The sequence below is a fragment of the Xenopus laevis genome, chromosome 5S (genome assembly GCF_017654675.1).
Source record: "Xenopus laevis strain J_2021 chromosome 5S, Xenopus_laevis_v10.1, whole genome shotgun sequence".
Lineage (NCBI taxonomy): Eukaryota > Metazoa > Chordata > Amphibia > Anura > Pipidae > Xenopus > Xenopus laevis.
Window position 1 is genome coordinate 96,657,758 of NC_054380.1, and position 17,141 is coordinate 96,674,898.

Here is a 17,141-nt window from a genome sequence, read left to right on the forward strand (position 1 = left end):
TCGACTTCGAATATCGAAGTCGAAGGATTTTTCACCGAATTTAGCGTTTGAACAATCGAAGGAAAATCAAAACAATTTGAACAATTTTAGCGAACGATCGAAGGATTTTCCTTCGATGTACAAAGAAAATGGTTGTAGAAGGTCCCCATAGGCTAACATAGCACTTCGGCAGGTTTAATTTGGCGAAGTATTGAAGTCGAAGTTTTTTTAAAGAGACAGTACTTTGATTATTGAATGGTCGAATATTCGAATCAATATCAAAGTAAATTCAAAGTCGTAGTATCCTATTCAATGGTCGAAGTATTCAAAAAATTACTTTGAAATTCGAACTTTTTTAACTTTGAAAATTCACTCGAACCTTTTACAGACCAAAGCAGTCCAAATTAATTAAATGCTCATTGCATTTCTTATGTTTTAACACGTATCTTTCTGTTAAAATCCTATGTCATCTCCCTTGGGGATATTTGTTGCTAAGACCAGTGCTTTATTTAGAGTTAGTAGCCACAGAATCTGAATAGCAGTTTAAATTCTAAACCAGAGAGGCACATAACAAATCATTTAATATACACCAACAAAAAAGATTGATGGCCTACTTAAATGCCTTACAACTCTACAGTCTGTATTATGCTAAGGTGTAAGTGTTTCTATCTCTTAAATGCTATAATCTGTAATGTTAAAAATACTTTATATATCTCTAACAGTTAATATATATGAGGCTTCCAATTTGATGGGCTTACAACTTAGTACTTTTCCTGTCTTGTCTTGTAATGTAATAATTTAACACTTATGTTCTTATTGCCTAGTTCACAATACTTCTGTCCTGACAACTTCATGATAAAACTCTTGATGTCTTATGATAATCCTCTCACAATTGTACATCACTGGAAGACTCCTGCAGGCTTTATCCCTTTTCTTGCTCACACTTTCTGTATCTATAAATGTGCTTCGTTTCTAGTCCTCCCTGTCACATCTGAAGATAATGTTTTTTGAGATTTTGAAAGCTTATGTACGATGATCTGCAAAGATTTGTAAGAGTAACACCAGTTTTCCTCAGTGTTATGATATTTGGCAAGGCCAGATTATGTTTCTAACTTGTAATTGGATCTTTCTGGTTAAGAACAAAAGCCATAGGTTAAAGAAATAAGAAGAGCAAAAGGCATGACTGAGCTCAAGTCAAAGTCAAAATTTGTGGATTACCTTTGCAAATTACTCTACAAAATAGATCCTTTTTTTTTTACAACAATTTTAATGGATCGTAAAACAAGACAAATTGAAGTGTATTGTGAACAAAATGATAATTATTATGTAAAAATTAAAAATACATAAAAATTAGATAAAAATTAACAATCCAATAATAATCAGTTTCACATCCAATGAGGGGAGGGAAGACCATGGCTACTAGACCAACCACTGGGAAAAGTTTCACTTTGAAGTCATTCAGTGTTCCCGCAGGTGCGAGGGGTCGATAGCTGCAGAACAAATTTCTGTCTCTGTGCCCCTTATGGCATAGAAAACCCAAGGACAGGAAACTTCATTCCTACACGCCAAACTAGTATATCAGTTATGCTGTGTAATTTTGTTTGTAAGAATTTATGATGTTATATATGTTGCTTGTATTATTATATGTATCAGATTTGCTACAGAGCTTTGGCTTCTACAATAAGAAACTATTGATTTTATATAATAATATCTCTGGACTGGGGGGTCCAGGGACCATGGAGACTGTCGCCTCGGGGGTCCACAAACCTCCCAGGCACCCACCCCAGCCACAACTCCAACAGCCCCCTGCCCCAGCTGCAACACCCCTTGTCTTGTTCCTTGTTTCCTCTTCTTGAGGACGTGATCAGGGCTGGGGGAAGGTCAGAGGGCAGAACACAATGTGTCATGGAGGGAGCAGGTCTGGGATGGGAGTCCCACCTTGCTTTATCCTACCTGGTTGTCCAGTTATAGACTTATTGGCAATGTGCTAGGCTGCAGCTAGATAATTGGTAAACACTTGATCCATGGAAATATACAAAATTAGCAGTTATTTTGTATTAATATACTATTCTTGGCATCCCATTCACCTTCTATTTCACATGTACATACTCAAATAGAGTGCAGTTTCTTAGTTCATATTTCAACATCTGTTGAGCTTAATGGTAGCAGATGAATAGGGGATAGATATAATAAAAACAGACCACAATTAGAATACAATTAGAATAGAAAAAAAATCAAACCTAGCCTCACATGAGTCTGTTATTTGGTTCCTGGTGTGTTCCATTTGGATGCATGAAGTAAAGACAATTAATTTAAACAAGCACAAAACCATGGCAACCAATCACCAGTCACCCGCTAGAAAGTAAACATCTTATTGGTTGATACTAGACTTTTCCAACAAAAGTCAGTGGCCTCCTATGGCCAACAGCAGGCAGGTAATTTGTTTTTGCAAGAAAATAAGAAAACAGACAAAAGCAGAATATTGTATTAAATTCTCTCATTCTGTTTCCTTATCTTGCTAGTTTTTGAACAATCATGTTTTAAGGCAATTATTAGATAAGAACCACTTATCATAACTAATGTTGTACTTGTAGCACCTATATGGCGGTATTTCGTCAAATACCCACTAGAAGGGTAGAGCATTGCTACATGCGACTTACACAACAGGGTCAGGGCCTTCGCCATGTGGAAGTGCACACAAAACATACAAAAGATGGGCGCCAGGAGGTTCTTGCAGTAGAACAGGAAAACAGTTTATTACTATGCACAAGGCAAGTGACCACAGGTTTAGTACTCACGCAGGAGCTGAGGCAATAGTAACATTTCTCACACAGAGCTGCAGGCATTAGGCATTTCTCACAGAGGAAAGTTCTCCATTAGGCATTTGCAGTATTCACACACATTCTCTCCTGGAAGTTGTCAGGAAAGCAGCTTCTACCCTACAGTCCCTCTTCACTGAGGTCCCTGACTGTAGGCAACACACAGAGCCTCTGGGAAGCTACTCCCTCACGGCAAATCCTTGTTGGAGCTCAGAACTGCTCTTTCTCTCTAACCTCTCTGCCTTTCTTTCCTAGAAAGACTATGACAAGTCTGCCCTAGTGTAACTATTCCTCATTCACTGGGTTTCCTTGTCCCCGACTTCTTCTCCAAAGCACATGGGCCTTTCTGGGCCTATCTGTACCCAGGCTCCCCTGGGCACGCCCAGCTGGATCACCATCCACAGGCCAAAGAGGAAGTGCCCACTCCCTACACACACTATATAGCAGTGTAGCAGGGGAGTGTCATAACACCTCTCAGCCAATAATGCTAAAGGTTATTCTACTACAGGGTCTCTTACCCAATAACCCAAAGAAAGAATGAAAAGATTAGCTCTCTATAGGGCCTATTAACCTTATAGAGCCCTACATACCTATCATGACTAATGTTCTACTTTACTATAATTCTGTGATTGGGAAGAGGAAAATGAAATATGTTTATATTGTGCAATTCGGAAAAGTAACAAAAAGGGAAGAAAACTTAAAAAAATGAATAATTTCTCATGATTATGTTTTAAAAATTAACATTATTGCGGTTATGTAATTAAAGACACTTGGTTACTCCCATGTGCAGTAACCAATAGAAACAAATCTTTATTATTAGATTTCTTTGCCAAAATGTGGAATGCATTTAAAACACAATATAGACAAACTTAGTGCAAATCGAATTATTTGCTTTTTAAAGGAGCTGCATTTGAACATGTCTGAATTTCTTCAGTTTATTAGATTCCCTTGTCAGGTATCTTCTAACACAGCAGTAGAGTGTCACAGCGTGATCACTTAGGATGACATCTGTTTTATGAAATTACCTTAACCCTGCAGTCATTATCTAGGATGTTTCTTTTATAAGGGTTCTATTCTTAATGACCCTCAGCAGAACATGTTAAATAATTTGAAACATTAATATTACAATACCTTTGTTTTTAACATTTTTTTATTATCCAGGAGATCATATTTTTCTTTTTACTTGTTAAACTGAAAGACCTGTTACCAACGTAAACTAGTTATGCGTAATATATCAGCTGACATCAGAACAACAGGATGCTATCTATTGTCCTTCACAGTATAGTGAATATATTTTGTTCTGTATTTAATTTGCAAATATCCAGGAACCATATATTTAAAAAAGCAGCAGTCACAAGTGATAGGCAGACACAAGTTTTATAACAGCTGAACATTTTATATAGGAAAGCCCTGGGGCTATAAACGCAGGGGCTGCATGTCAAGGGATCCGAATGACCCGCAGCCAGATTACACTGGTTTATGTTTAAAAATTGACAGTATCAGATGTAACTGTGAGTGGGTGAGAAGGAATGAGTTAAGGCAGGGAAAGCTGGGCTGGGATGGAGAAAGAGAGGGAAGTGATGTCAGGGGAAGAAGCAGTTCACTTCCTTATCTTCTGAGCAGGTAGAAACATCCCACCCGCCCTCTCCCCTTTTTTTGCGTACTTAGTGAAATGTCAGGAGTTTCTCTTTATGTTCTCATATTATCTATTAATAAGCAAGTATGGATGTTTTCCTGTATGTACTGTTATATTGTGGGGTTGGTACTGTTATACAGTATAAACATTAGAGCTTTGCATGCTATTATTCATGTTGACTGAATGTCAAATGCTTGATCCAGGGAATGTTTCCGATTGTCATTGGGGTCAGGAAGGAATTTTCCCCCTCTTGAGGCATAATTGGCGGTGGCTTCAGGCTGGGTTTTGTTTGCCTTCCTCTGGATCAAAACCGTGGCTATATAATAATGTATTTTACGTTTTTACACAGTCACAGTGGTAGGACCTTGCCAGAGTACAGCTTGTGCTAGGTGACAACCTACTTGGATTTTCTATCATCAACACACTGCAGACTCTGGACGACAGCAGGGCTTTTATTTGATAAAATGTTAATAAATGCTGTGGCTATTTTCACCATTTCTGGCTCCTGGTGTTTCATTATGGTATGTAACAAGGGGGTTCAATGGGATGGCTGAAGGTGAAGGGTTAATTGAGTCCCCTTGTGAAGATTGGTGTCTATACAGTATTGTCATTGAACAATGCTTTGGTTTGTTGAATTACAGTGGTGTGAAAAACTATTTGCCCCCTTCCTGATTTCTTATTCTTTTGCATGTTTGTCACACTTAAATGTTTCTGCTCATCAAAAACCGTTAACTATTGAACACAATGCAGTTTTTAAATGAAGGTTTACGTTATTAAGGGAGAAAAAAAACTCCAAATTTACATGGGCCTGTGTGAAAAAGTGATTGCCCCCCTTGTTAAAAAATAACTTAACTGTGGTTTATCACACCTGAGTTCAATTTCAAAGGTTATAAAGCCATTTCTAAAGCTTTGGGACTCCAGCGAACCACAGTGAGAGCCATTATCCACAAATGGCAAAAACATGGAACAGTGGTGAACCTTCCCAGGAGTGGCCGGCCAACCAAAATTACCCCAAGAGCGCAGAGACAACTCATCCGAGAGGCCACAAAAGACCCCAGGACAACATCTAAAGAACTGCAGGCCTCACTTGCCTCAATTAAGGTCAGTGTTCACGACTCCACCATAAGAAAGAGACTGGGCAAAAACGGCCTGCATGGCAGATTTCCAAGGCACAAACCACTTTTAAGCAAAAAGAACATTAAGGCTCGTCTCAATTTTGCTAAAAAAAACATCTCAATGATTGCCAAGACTTTTGGGAAAATACCTTGTGGACCGACGAGACAAAAGTTGAACTTTTTGGAAGGTGCGCGTCCCGTTACATCTGGCGTAAAAGTAACACAGCATTTCAGAAAAAGAACATCATACCAACAGTAAAATATGGTGGTGGTTGTGTGATGGTCTGGGGTTGTTTTGCTGCTTCAGGACCTGGAAGACTTGCTGTGATAGATGGAACCATGAATTCTACTGTCTACCAAAAAATCCTGAAGGAGAATGTCCGGCCATCTGTTCGTCAACTCAAGCTGAAGCGATCTTGGGTGCTGCAGCAGGACAATGACCCAAAACACACCAGCAAATCCACCTCTGAATGGCTGAAGAAAAACAAAATGAAGACTTTGGAGTGGCCTAGTCAAAGTCCTGACCTGAATCCTATTGAGATGTTGTGGCATGACCTTAAAAAGGCGGTTCATGCTAGAAAACCCTCAAATAAAGCTGAATTACAATTCTGCAAAGATGAGTGGGCCAAAATTCCTCCAGAGCGCTGTGTTTACTTGTGTTATCTGACTAATAGTTAAATGTGTTTGATGATCAGAAACATTTTGTGTGACAAACATGCAAAAGAATAAGAAATCAGGAAGGGGGCAAATAGTTTTTCACACCACTGTATTTGTGTGGGAAGAGAAATGCAGCAGGACCTCATGTACTATTAGCAAAGTAAAGTGTAGCACACAGCTGACATATCTGACAAAATGTGTTGATGTACTAACAACTTAGCAAACTAGTAGTTCACTGTGACAAGAATCATTAAATAACCCTTTCTCTTTAGGTATGTGGCACAAAAGGCTTTTTTTTATCAGCAGAGGGCAAACAGAGGGAAGAACACTACTATCATTCCAGTGCCAAAAAGACAATCTGTCACATGCCTAAATGATTATCGCCCCATTGCACTTACACCGATCATTATGTAGTGCTTTGAAAGGGCAATCATGCCACATATTAAAAGTATGCTTCCTGATTCATTCGATCCCCTTTAGTTTGTTTATCGTCGAAACTGTTCCACTGAGTATGCTGTTGTAACTGCCCTCCATTTGTCCCTGTCACATTTAGAGGAAAAAAAATACTTGTGTGAGGATATTTATTGATTTTAGTTCTGCTTTTAATACCATCATTCTACAGAAGTTAATAGTTAAGATTGAGAAACTTGGATTAAGTATATCTTTAACTGGATTTTAGACTTTCTCACAGCATGGCCACAGTCGGTTAAGATTGGCAAAATAAATTCAATTTCCAGAAAGTTGAGTACTGGCTTGCCACAGGGATGTGTATTGCCCCCCCCCCCCTGCTTTTCTACTTTAATGACACATGACTGTGTTGCACTGTTTGATTCCAACCAAATTATTAAATTTGCTGATAATACAACTGTGATAGGCCTTTTAATAGAAAATAATGAAGTGGATTATAGAAAGGTGTTTGATCAGCTGGCTATTTGGTGTACTGAAAAAAAAAATCTGGCTCTTAGGGGCCAATTCATTAACTTCGAGTGAAGGAATAGAAGAAAAAAAACTTCGAATTTCGAAGTGTTTTTTTGGCTACTTCGACCATCGAATGGGCTACTTCGACCTTCGACTACGACTTCGAATCGAAGGATTCGAACTAAAAATCGTTCGACTATTCGACCATTCGATAGTCGAAGTACTGTCTCTTTAAGAAAAAACTTCGACCCCCTAGTTCGCCACCTAAAAGCTACCGAACCCAATGTTAGCCTATGCGGAAGGTCCCCATAGGCTTGGCTAAATTTTTTTGGTCGAAGGATAATCCTTCGATCGTTGGATTTAATTGTTCGATCGAACGATTATTCCTTTGATCGTTCAATCGCAGTATTTGCGCAAAATCCTTCGACTTTGATATTCGAAGTATTTTCAATCCCAGTCAAATATCGAGGGTTAATTAACCCTCGATATTCGACCCTTGATGAATTTGCCCCTAAATGTGGAAAAAACAAAAGAATTGATTATTGATTATAGGAAAGCACATCCAGCTCATAAGGCACTTCATATAAATTGCTACATTGTAGAGAATGTTAGTAATACTAAATTCCTAGGGGTACATATCTCATATGATCTTACATGGAGTCTCAACTTCTCTGCTTTAGCTACTAAGGCACAACAATGATTTTTCTTCTTAAGAAGACTGAAGAAAGTAAATCTCCCTAGAAGTGTATTGGTATCATTTTATAGAATAGTTTTTGAGAGTACTCCATTATGGTGTGGTTGGAATTTTTAGCGGTGCTGATAGCAGGAGTCTGCAAAAGATTGTGAAAACAGCAGGTGAGATTATTGGTGAAGCTGTACCATTAATTCAAGATGTTTTAATAAATGGTGTGCTAGTAAGGTAACCAGCATGGTAGTAGACCCATCACATCCTTTCTGCAAATTTCTGCAGATTGATCTCCTGGCAGGAGGTATCATAGCATTTGTGCTAGCACCGCTAGGTTTTGTAGTAGTTTTATACCTTCTGCTGTGAGATTTTTAAACGAACAAGTATTCTTTTAATCTGGTGGTGATGGCGCTATTTGGACTGCCATTTTTAATATTTTATTTTAGTCGTTCATTTTATAGAAATTCAAGATATAATATTTTTCTAACCTGGTCCTTTTTAATCTAGATAGATAAAGAGGGAAAAGAGATGATTGCGGGGGAACTTGTTCACTGCACATGTGTTATAGTTTATGCACTTTATTGAATATTGGATGGTGGTTTAGTGATGGAGAGTAATATATAAAATATTTGCACATGGTTATGCACTAGAAAAATTGATGTGGATAAATAAGTACAGGAATAGTTTTGCACAAATAAATTGAATAGTGGATAGCATATTATCTCTGAGATACACTATAGAATTGAATTGAAAGAAGATTGTTTTTTGTTTTTCTGTATAAAGTTTTATTTGCTGTATAGGGGTTATCATATTGTGCTTATTGTTGTATATGCTTGCATAAGATTATATCTCCATGTTGTGGGGGTAATATGTGAGAGGGTGTGGTTACATGTAAGTGGATGTTTGTATGGCTTGGAGCAGGGAGGGAAAAATATGGTAACTTTGTAATTTCATTTCATTGTATATGTTCTATATGCTGCAGAAATTACAATAAATCTTCTCGACTTAGCATGACTTGTTCCTGGGCAGTAACTCATAGAAACCAATAAAGATTTTGGTTTCGCTGTTAGTTCAAACATATTCCATGTATACAAATTACAGGCTGCACAACCACATTCAGCTGTTTCTCTGCTGAAAAAAAAAAACAGTGGAGAATATGACTGATTTGCCTTATGGGTGGCATTGCTCTTAGAAATAGAACTGATTCCTCCTTGAATGCAAGGGTGTTCCAGCAAGCCCAGTTACTGCCTAAGAACTTATAATTACTCATGAAAAGTGATGAGGGCATATTTTCTGTATATAGTAGAAAATCAGATGGCACACACTCTGGCAAATGTGCAAAAAAATTGTAGTTTATTGAGATCCACACACAACATTTAGGGTCTGACATTATCTTGTCTTGTACCTGTAGCAGAATGGTGTGCATCATATAATGTATGAATCTGTGTGCAATTGTTAAACAAACATGGGTTATATTTATCAAAGAGTGAAGATAATCGTGCTCCGCCACTAGAGTGAAATTTCGCCACTTTCCATTGATTTCTATGGGATTTTTAAAGGCGTATTTATCAAAGGGTGAACTTTCACTTTCACCCATTGATAAATATGCCTTTCAAAATCCGATAGAAATGAATCGTGAGCTGTGGAATTTCACACTAGTGACGGAACTTCACTCTTTGATAAATGTACCCCATAGAGAGAGGAAATAGAAGTTTCAAGGATGTGGAGGTGAAAAGAAGAAGAAAGAAAAGATGGAAAAAAAGAAGTGTTTAGAATACTTCCTTACAGAACTTGGGAGTAGTAGTTTATCAATTAATAAATGTTATGTGAAGAGTGATGATATATGAAAAAGATAAGCATATGATAGAGCTCACATACTTTGCAATGCAAGTCTTGTATTCTGTCTATATATTTATGAACATTGCATTGTCCCATTTAGTTATTAACCTAGTAAAGCATAATATACAACAATTTAACCACTAGGCACAGCTCAGAAACTTGGTAGTGACCAAGGCATTTGAAAGATATCACTTTGGTCATGTATTATGGAGTAATAATTCTCAGAGCAGTGCAGGGTGTGAAAGATTCATTTTCATGTTGGGTTGATTGTGAAGCAGACCTGGCTGATTAGACTTGGTTTCAGACCAGGGTTTATTTTATAAGTATTCCATGCTGATAAAGGTACCCCCTCCTCGGTAAAAAGGTGTCTTGCTTGCATATGTAGCACCAGTGTCAGATGTGGCTGATGTGATTGTGTATATGACAATTTTGTGGGAGGGCCTTGCATTATAAAATTGCATTTCTGTGTCGAGACTGATGATAGAAATCTGTAAAAATGTAGTCAGCTGAGGTTAGTGAGTTGCCATAAATCTGTTTTTTAGACCCAGAATTTTCACAATCCTCCAGCTTAGGCAAGGCAATATGGGTATTGCTTGCATCCATGGGGATTTGCAAATCACCAAGTTGTAATTTGCCTTAAATCCCTCCCTGTAAATTTGGTAGTCTATTTGGATCCAATACAGGGTCTCAGCAGCTGCAGCTTGTAGTTTGTAGGTGTCTATCTGTAGTTGTTTATCAGTGTGGCATTGGGCTCGTCCTGTGTGACCATGGAGCCTTGCAGTGATTTCATTCAAGAGTGGGAGGCAGACAGTTCCTTTGCACAGTTTGTAAGAGGGGTGCAAAAAAGGCCATTCAGTTACAATTCCAACATGTTTGTTATTTGCTTTGCAGCCCCTCATGTGTTTGGGAGGAGAGGGTTAGAAATCTTTCCTTGCAGTCACACTGAAAGCTTTAGGAATTAAGGCCTCTGACGCCATCTTAAGCAGTTGTGCTGTGGCCAGTAATTTACTTCTGTCTGGCATTGATAAAAAGAGAACATAGTAGGGGAATTGACTCTTCTTCCTTTTAGGGTCACAATCAGGCTTCTAATAAGTCTCAACAGGGTGCAGGGCTGTATGCAGATCACCAAGTCCCCCTGAAGCTCTGTGCAGCATTTCTTCCCCTGATGGCTGCTCAAGCCGGATCCCGGACTGGACATTCTTAAAAAGTCTGGTCTGGCATTAACTTAGGTCCTAGAATGAAAGAATGGATCTCCACTCTGTACACATCCCCAACAGCTAAGCTTTGCGTCAGTGGAGAACTATCACATAGCTTTCCTCTCCAAAATGGAACCTGACAAGGGTGCCCTTTTCCCCACTCCTCTTTGTTTTGCCAATTGAATGTTTTCTAAGCAAAATCTGAAATATTCTGGATATCCATGGCATCAGTATAGATCTGAGAGAACACAAATCAGCAGCATACACAGATGATATGCTGTTTTTCCTCGGGGAGTCTAGGATTATCCTCCCAAATTTATTGACTGTTTCAGTAAGTACAGTTAGCAACTTTAAAGTTAACTTAACAAAATCAGCTGCCCAAAACATTTCCTTTCCCCTGTTGAGTTTGCCAAAGTGATGAGCAATTTCCCTGTTAAAATAACAGACTCATCCATTACATATTTAGGATTACAGATCTTCCCTGATCTAAAGCATACTGTTGATAAAAAATACTTAGATCTCCTTAACTCTATTAAGTCTGATTTACAAGACTGGTCAAACAAAACATTGTCCTGGTTAGGCTGAATCAATACATTAAAGATGAATATGCTCTCTCGCTTTCTTTAAATTTCCCAAGTTATCCTGTATCCCACTCCCAAATGTACATTTCAAACATTAAATACCATAACCAGAAAATTTGTATGGGCTGACAAAAACACCAGGCTATCAAGAACTACATTAAACAGTTTTAAGATAAAAAGGTTTATGGATGAATTAATTCACCTACCCTAATCTTGCATTCACCCCAGGACTTGCATCTGGAGCCAGTTTTTTTCACAAGCAGAATCAACAAACAACATTGAGGACCTTTTAGTAGATAACATCCCTGCGTACTTAGAGAGATTTAAATACAGACAAATTCGGCATTTTATCCATACAACATTCCCACCACACAAAATAGGCCAGAACTTACAGGTATAGAACATATATGGGCCCAAAGGGACCCCCCATGATGTCAATCTCTCTACTTTACAAACAACTCATGGATCTCATACTTAGCCCTTCCTCCTTCTTTAAGGAAAAATGGGAAAAAGACTTAAATATTAACATAGCTCAAAAACAGTGGCTCCAAATCATGCAACTGCCATTCAAATTTTCACACTGTGCCAAAATACAGGAGCTCAATTGCAAACTACTTACAAAATGTTATGGATACCCTATGAAACTCAATAAAATATAAGATGCAGTTTTGCCTATTGGCTGTGCCGGAAAAATCCAGGCACCCTCACACATATATATTCTGGAACTGCCCTTTTTTGAATACTTACTGGTCTGCTGTTCGCAATACCATTAAAATAGTTACCGATTTTGAGATTCCAGGCACCCCGATTGCCATCTTCTTACACAACACCTCTCTTTCGATTAAGACTTACAGTCACTTGCCCCAGTAAGTTTAGAGGCCGCTAAAATGCTAAATAAAGGCAAAGGTAACTGAGATCCATGGAAAAAATGCCCATTCACTCCAAATCATTTTGTGCAAGAAAATACAGCGAAAACTGCTTTTTTAATTTAATGCATTTTGTGGAATTTTGGAAACGTTCACTGCTTAGTGCATTTTTTAGCAGTTTTGCTAATTTGAGCTGTTATTAGTTTAAGAACTACTGGTGCTCAACATTGTCCACGGGGGGGGGGGGGGGGGGGTTATCTCATGCTCATTATTTTATTAAAACAAAATTGACCAAACTCCCATCTTCAATTTTACCTTTACCTTTGCAGGAATTATGAAAACAGTTTCTCAGATTATCGCCCCAAAAAAACACAAATTATTGATTATTTTATGAAACCCGGCACACATGATATCTTCCAATTGTAAAAGGGGCATGTGCCATTGAGATGACCTCAACAGGTTTCAGATGGAGTATTTTTAGATTTGGACTTTTAGCAGACACAGGGTATATTGAATCTCAAAATATTTGGGGGTTTTTTCCCATGAAAAATGTGTATTTCCCCTTTAAAACTCTGACTAGAAAAAATTGGGTTTTAGTAAATAACCCCCCTTGTAACCCATGCTTTACTGAGGAATAAGCACTTGGGAATATGCTAACAAAATGCAAATAAAAGCAAAATATAGAAACATTAATCTTGAATAAAGTATTTTCATTTTTATTTCTTTAAACATATAGATTGCTCTCTGCATAAACATGAAATCTGCTACATAGGGTAAAATGTATTCAGCAGAGGGTTTGAGTTTTAACATTTAAAATAAGTTTGTGAACAGCAATCATCATTAATATAATGAATCTTTTAATCATATGGAGAGTTCTGTGAGAGAAATGTAAAATCGAAAATGAGTCTGATCATAACGGCAACGTAATGCCATTTGCTTCACAATTCTGAAAGGACAGATGGAATGGAGGCTGAGCAGAACACTTGCACAAGTCATTATGATTTGTTGAAATTCCAGTTAGAATACAATCCTTAATATATTATTGAAAAACAAATCTGTTAAAGCAAGCCTAGTATTTTCATAAAATATGATAACATTTTGACTCCAAAAAAAAAGATTCCAAAAAAATATGATAACATTTTAGAGCAGCAGAAGGATTTTTTTATGACACAGATTAAAAGTTAGAAAATCACCGGCACAACAGGATATTTCTAGCAGGGAAACCCTTGCTTGTTTATTTGCGGATGCGAAACGTTGCATCCGCAAATAAAAGAGCAAGGGTTTCCCTGCTAGAAATATCTTGTTGTGTGGTGATTTTCTACCTCTCTGTCTGTCGTGGAGGCTGCCAATACCTCCTTCATCAAGCACCAGGTTTCACAAGATTCAGACGGCCAGGGTGTGCGAGGATACCCCCCCCCCCTTTCCTTTCCAACAGAATAAAAGTTCACTTTCATATATAGATGCTTTATACACATCAAAATCATTCTTTATTTTACATAACAATAATACCATGTGACAAGACCAGATTTTGTCCAATGTTTTTATTGCTGTCTATTTCATAATTGTGTCCCAAAATATACATTTTACATATTAAAAGAAAGCATCATTCCTAACAACTTTTTTATTTATTTTAGTTATTTGTAAATGTGTGCAATTCAAGTTACTTCTCAATTTAAATGTAGCATTTGTTGGTCCCTCGGTCTGATCCATGAAAGAATTTAAATAGTGTTAGTTCCCTTCCAGGTCTTTTTTGCTGGGTTGCAGCATTGAATGCAGAAAATGTAAACAGACAGATACAGCTGTTTATAACACATATTTGGGAAGAGGGACCCCTTTAATAAAACCTGCTAATGTAGTTAGCTGGATTGTAAAAGCTGACATCTTACACCTATTCCAGGCATCTATGGGTTTAGATGAGATTAATCGTGTGCCTGGTCAGTAGAGTAAAGTTTCTTCAAATCTTCCAAGAAATGCCTAGGAAGGGTAACTAAGATGGTGGAGTGGTTGCAAAAGATAAGGAAATGCACTACAGAAACGGAGAGGCACATCAGCGCTCTGGAAGACATTGCAGCTCCCATACCAAATCACATCTCTGAAATGGCACCGAAAATCCAAGCTCTAGAGGCTAAAGTGGATTATATTATGTCTCCGCAGGAACAACATTAGGCTGGTGGGCCTGCTGGTGGATTATATTATGTCTCCGCAGGAACAACATTAGGCTGGTGGGCCTGCTGGAAAGTGCAGAGGGCAAGTCCCTGGAACTTTTTTATGGAGAACTGGCTCAGAGACAAACTAGGCAGAGACACTCCTCATCAACATTTATAGTGGAGCGGGCCCACAGGATCCCTGCCCAACCTCCTCTACCTGGAGCCCCACCACTATGTTGATGTTTATCCCTTCCTTCCTCCCTCAACAGTATAGTATAACTAATGTTGATCTGCATAATATACACAGAGCAGTAAAAATGATAGTATCACTCCAGTTATATGGGTATACAACTAGTCCATTATACCTCATTAATATACAAACTCTAGTCTGAACACACTTTCATGGAATGTCAGATGTTTCATTAGCGCAATAAAAAGAGTCCTGGTATTCCAGTTCCACAAACAACACAGCCATCCTATTGTACTCCTCTTTGAGAAACATCTTGATGGTAGCAAAGTGCTAGCACTAAAAAAGAGGTGGATGTCAGACAAATACCACACCCCATACTCTACCCACTCAAAAGGGGTATCAGTTTTGGTTAGCAGAAACTGCTCATTCAGTCTGGCTCATTTGATAACAAACCCAGGTAATGGGATCACAAATTAACATTGTCAATGTATATATACCTCCACCGTTCTCAGACAAGGTGTTATACACTATTATGAATAAAATCACTAGCCTTCCCATTGCTCCCCTTCTTATCATGGGTGACTTTAATGCTGTTTTAATTGAATCCGGAGATAGACTACATATACCGACCCACTCTGATGGGTTCCCCTCTTAGGTGGCTGGAAGCATTTGGCTTAAATGATTTATGGTGTAGCAGATACCCAGATGCAAATGAAAAGTCACAGTTTTTCTGGAAAATACTTCAAATTGAATTTGACCGAATACGATCTTACTTCGATTTGAACGTTCAAATACAGCAAATTCACCTGCAAAAAAACTGGTCTTTTTTTATTCCAATTTTATATTCGATTTTCGAAGTTATGGGAGTTCAAAAAACTTTCGACCCCTGATAAATCGGCCCCTAATATTACTTAATGGTAAAGTACGGATAGTTTACCAGCTTAAACAGACACACCTCTACACAGGTTTGATGAGTTTTATTTCAATTGAAATGTCATACTGTACCAACCTTGTGTGAAATGTAGGGATGTAGCGAACTGTTCGCCGGTTAAGTTCGCGAACGTCGCGCGACGTTCGCGTCAAAATCGTTCGACCATTCGATCGCTAAAATCGAACGATTTTCGTTCGATTCGAACGAAAATCGTTCGATCGAACGATTAAAATCCTTCGATCGTTCGAATCGAACGATTTTCGGATGTTCGAAGTTCGCGAACAGTTCGCGAACTGTTCGCATTTTTTGCCGGTGTTCGCGAACGGCGTTCGCGAACACATACTCGGCGGTTCGCTACATCCCTAGTGAAATGTAATGCAACCTTTAATTTTTGGATGTGCCCTGTTACATGTACAATTTTCAATATAATCTGAATTGTTAAAAAAAATGGAAATAAATGTCTTTGAAAATATAATAAGAAACCCCTTTGATTCCCTAAAATGTAAACATGAGGCATACAGTCCATAAAATGAGCAAGGAGAGAACTAAAATGTTATATTTTCTTTTTTAGCTCCCGGAACACTTCAGAGAACACCAGGTCAGGAATGGTAACATACTGAGAAAATATACAATTATTTTCCCACTGAGCTGTCAAGCTACCTCGTGCTGTGAATATATAACACCCTGCATGACAGCATAACAATGACTACTAGGCTTGTCCATCCTAGAAAGGATGTAAGGACCTTTGCTTATATAATGGCAAATCAAGTCATTAGACAGAACCTGTATTAATTATTCTAAATACATCTTGCTTAATACTGTATTTCTTACTGTCTTATTTTCAAAAGGGGGAGAGGCTAATACTTTAAACAGGTATGATCCAGTGGCTATACTATAGATTACTGACAAATCTGCAGTGATTGAGAAGATCCACATTTTTGTGTCTTTTATGTGACAAACACATAAAATGAGTCCCAGTTTTCGGCAAGCCTTGTTTACAGGTGACCTCTCAGGCAAAAACATTATTTTTTTGTTAGAAAAAAGTCAGGACGCTATACAATAGATGTAAAATGAATCTGATAAAACTCTTTTAACATTTGAAACTGCAAATCATGCAAGCATAAATCATTGTTCTATTATTTAAAAATAACTTAATAATAACTTACACTTTGAAGACAAATCAGATGTGAAGGGTTCAAGTCCATTATTTAAAGATATGATAAACTGGTCATTTGAGTTTTCACCTTCAGGAAGATCACAGGGATCAACATAACAAGGGCTCCACCAAAGCCAAGTTCTTCCATTAATGATAGCTAGAAAGACAGAAATCATCCGTGTTTTACATAACCATGCTGGAAACTGGAATAGCTATTAGACTTAGGGGCACATTTACTTAGCTCGAGTGAAAGAATAGAATAAAAAATACTTTGAATTTCGAAGTATTTCTCTGGCTACTTAGACCATCGAATTGGCTACTTCGACTTCGAATTCAAACTAAAAATCGTTTGACTATTCGGCCATTCAATAGTCAAAGTACTGTATCTTTAAAAGAAGCTTCGACCACCTACTTCTCCACCTAAAA